Source organism: Camelus dromedarius, chromosome 32 (genome assembly GCF_036321535.1).
Source record: "Camelus dromedarius isolate mCamDro1 chromosome 32, mCamDro1.pat, whole genome shotgun sequence".
Classification (NCBI taxonomy): Eukaryota; Metazoa; Chordata; class Mammalia; order Artiodactyla; family Camelidae; genus Camelus; species Camelus dromedarius.
The window spans coordinates 5,460,881-5,464,960 of NC_087467.1; the positions used below are offsets into that span (position 1 = coordinate 5,460,881).

The 4,080-nt window shown below is 51.8% G+C and overlaps 1 pseudogene; it reads right to left on the reverse strand.

The window, feature by feature from the left end:
- Positions 1 to 1,088: 1,088 nt before the first annotated feature.
- LOC135319795 (large ribosomal subunit protein uL11-like) lies at positions 1,089 to 3,643 on the reverse strand (annotated as a pseudogene).
- Between the last annotated feature and the right edge of the window lie 437 nt (positions 3,644 to 4,080).

Below are 4,080 nucleotides of genomic sequence, written 5' to 3' on the forward strand. Positions count from 1 at the left end.
CAGGCAAGAAAGCAAAGTTAAGGTTTGTTCCCTAGATTTCTCAACATCACCCAATCAGGTTGGCCTCATTACTTTCCCCATCTCCATCATTACTGCCAATTTATCATCACCATTAACATCATCAGAATAATGGCCTTAGCAAACCCCAACTGGGGGAGGCCTGTTCCCACCACTGCAGGAATTTCCATATTACGAATTCCAAGCCCATGAGCTCTGGAATATACTAATGGAGAGAAACCGTGTTGGAAAAGGCCCCTGGGAGAAGCTGGGAGGGAAAGTGTGCCCCAGTCACCTCTCAAAATATCCAGCAAGAAGCCATTGGGGAGCATGTGCCCGTTCTTTGAACTCCCTCAAAGTACCTTTCATCTGTTCTAAATCCAGGATCGCCTTTGTACAGGGCTTGCTGTTTCTGGATAAATCCTTGGCCCTTGTTCAAGCCCTGGACTGTGTCAGGATGTTCCACAGACCCCAGCAGGACGGCATTGCTAAACGAGCCTTTCCAGCGGGACCCCTTTCTTGTGACACGGATTCCAAATCCCAGCCCAGAGCGTCTGCGCTCAGCAGTCCAGCCCAGCAGCGACCACGTCCTATTCTCATTTTAACTCCCGTCTTCCTGGAGGAGGCCTCCCACACCCAGCACAAGTTAGTCACCGGCTGGTCTTCCCTGAGGCACTCTATTTTCGGCCTCTTCCCGTATCACAGACTCTCCTTCCCTGTGGAGCAAGCTGGCGAAACGCTTTTTCCTTGCCTAAGCGTTTGCCTTGTGTCTGATTCAAATCTCTAACCTGGGAGTCGGGAGAGTAAGCCACCAGGACACCCAGAGGAGGGCCTCCTGCTCTGCCCGCAGACTGCACCTCGGTCCACAGACATGCTGTGCAAGGCTGAGCCGATATCCTTCCCTCTCTGAGCCCCATCTCACTACCCGTTGTCAGAGAGGGTTTTGCACCGCCAGCTTCCTGGATGTGGCAGAAGACTAACCCTGTTTTCCCATGTATATTACTAAAATTTAACCCTTTCCCCTGGGGTTTTTTGTTTTTTTTTTCTGATTGTGAAATGAACCTTTATTGAGATCTTTTCCTTTGTAGTTCTTAACTAGCTGGGCATTTCATGGCACCACCGTTCATGTCATAGACAATGTCATGAAGGTGGTGGCCACCCACACTGTGACCCACAGACTGCACAGTTCCCAGGATCTCTTTAATGGCTCCAGAGGGTTCTCTGGCTGAGGATTAGTGCTGTATCTGTCAGGTGACATTGACAGTGTCATCCAAAGTGGTGTTTCCACTGAGCCTAATATTTTTCTGCTTTCCCCTGTCTCTGGGTGGTTCCTTGAGGACTTTGATGATAATTAGGGAAGAGGCAGAGGTACCAGTTTGGGCCTGTCTCTTCTGAGTGGTCAGTTCCACTGTCATCTTAGACCCGCCCAGCCACCTGCTGCCTTAGTGACATCATCATCAACATTTTAGGGACAAAGTCCAGGGGGCTGATGACAAACATGGAACTGGCTTCCCCACAGATACATCTCAGGTACATGACTTTAACTTCCTTGGGGTCGAACCTGGGTGGCACGGCAGAAGTAGGTGGGGTATATGAACCCAGATTCAGGAGAACCAAAGAAAGACGCACCTTGGCCTCCTCCAAGCCAAAAGCCAAGAGCTCCCTGGCACTTTTACACAGCCTCGATCTCTCCACTACGTTTGCATGTGATGTGTCACATAAGACACAACCAGTGAACAAAGCGAAAATGGTCTTACTCCCCTTCTACAAATGAGAACACAGATCAAGAGTAGGGGGTACTTCTTTCAAGGTCTCAGCTATCTGAGACCTCCTTACACGGCCCACTCACTGCCCTGTGCGGGATGAACATGGGTAAGTCACAGAACAAGCCCGACACCAGCAGAAGGGAGCAAGAACACTGGGAGTGGATTGTGAAAAGTCTCCATTTAAATATGCCACACGCTCCCACGGGGACACTTCCACTCTAAAACACAAAGGCTCACAGGTCACTCAGAGTCACAGACATCCCACCCAAGACATGAGGGCTGGAAGAGGACTTGGGGACCAGCTCACATTTTATAAAGGAGAAGAGTGACACCCTGCAAAGTCACTGACCCATCCAGGCCATTCCAGGACTCAGAGGTTCACTGGATGCCTGGTTCCAAAAGCTTTCCCTTCAGAATCCTTCTCCCTCCTTCTACGAGAAGGACATGACCTCCTGGCAATGGCAAAGCCCCCAGCATTTCACCCTGAGCCAGGAACCCTCAGTCATCGACACAGGCAGAGAAACAGAACACCAGCCAAAGAACTTCTCTGAAGCCATCTCCCCACAGCCTGCCACCGTGCCTGAACTTCCACCCCGAGGTGACCAGAGCCATAGGTTAGGGCATGAAGGACTGCAGTGCAAATGGAGAAGAAAAAAAAAAAAGAAAACACTCGAGATTATTGATGGCCAGAGCAATTTTTAGCCACAAATATCCCACTGTCACTTAATCAAATGAACCCTGGCAGAGGGCAGGGCCCTGAAGAGACGGAGCACAGCAAAGGTGTGTTTTGACAGAAAGAAGAGGGAGCAGGTGGTTCCTGGACACTTGGGCAGCAAAAGGGCCCAGGGGGAGAGGAGCAGTGATGACGATGCGTGGGCAGAGAAACCTTACGGGGCCAAGCAGTAAAAACCTACGCAAACCGGCTTAAGCATTAATAAAATAAAATAATAAAATGAAAAGATAAAGTAAAATGGAACATACCGGCTTATGAAACCGAAAGGTTCAAAGGCGCGCTGGCCTCAGACCCGATGTCTGCCCTTTCTGCCTGGCTCCGCTCGCCTCCGGGTTGGCTCCGCCCTCCTGGCGGGGAGCACAGACCGCCCGCCGCAGCCGTTGGCGGGGCAACTCCCGCGGAAAAAGAGCTCCTCCTACCGAGTGCGGGAGTGGGCTCTGATTGGCTAACCTTAGGTCACGCGCCACCCTTACTAAGCTCTGAGCTCTGATTGGCCAGGTCTCGATCACGTGCTCTCCACAGAGCTGCGTTGGACTCACAGCCTCAGTTTTCACCCAGGAGTGTGGGTCAGCCTGGGCGGTGCCATCAGACCCGACCTTAAACTCTGCCACCAGGACTGCCCAGTGCTGTTTTGGGAAATGTCACAGTGATGCGCTCCAGACGCTCCAGGGTCCTGGGCCTCATACCAAGGTGCAAACTGCCCAGAGGAAACCCAACACCCTCCCCCCTCCCCAGTTCTGAGCAGGGCAGTTCCTCCGGGAGGCAACTGTCAAAAACACCATCCGAGGTAGCATTATTTGTTTAATTGTCTATTGTTTGCAGACACTCTCCTCCTGTATAAATATTAGCTCTGTGAGATCAGAGACTAAATGTTTCCTTGCTTGAGGAATGCCCAGCACCAAGGAGGGGTGGTACCTGGCCTAAGGTCCGAACTTAGTAATCATTTAAGCTTAAACCACTGAAGCGAAAAGTGTCGCTTAAGCTGTCCTCTGAGCTTTAACCCTACTCAGTTTCTGCATTGCCGCTACCCCTCTGGAGTCTACCCACAGCTCAGGCCAACCGTGAACAGACACATCCCTTCCCCTGCATCACTGGAGCACAACTAAGATGGATCTAGCTCTCACCTCTTCAGGTTCAAGGCGTGCATCCTCTTACCCCAACCAGGGCCTACTTACACTTGGCAAAGGTAAGCCAGGGAGGTCTAAGTGAGTGTAATACCCCTAATTGGGGAACAGCTGAGGGAACTCCCAAGGAGGTGATAAGGGCCTGGGTGGTCCAGATTACTGTGGTTTGAGCGGGGTACTAGGAGGCCAAGAGCAACAGGAGGACTCTGGGGCCTGCGTGGAAGAAAAGTCCTGCTGGTGGTGGTGGGGAGCAGGAGAATCGGAAGGGGAGATGACAAGTGGCCGGAGAAAGCTTTGCTTCCCTTGCTCAGACCTCTCATTTCCTGTCTCTGGGAGGCGACGAGGATGTACTGTTGTGTTCCATTCCGCACAGACACCTGTAATCATGGGCTTCAACAAACACCCTGTCCCTGCACAGAGGCTGCTCGCCTCCGTGAGAACCTCAGCACCAGACCAGAGT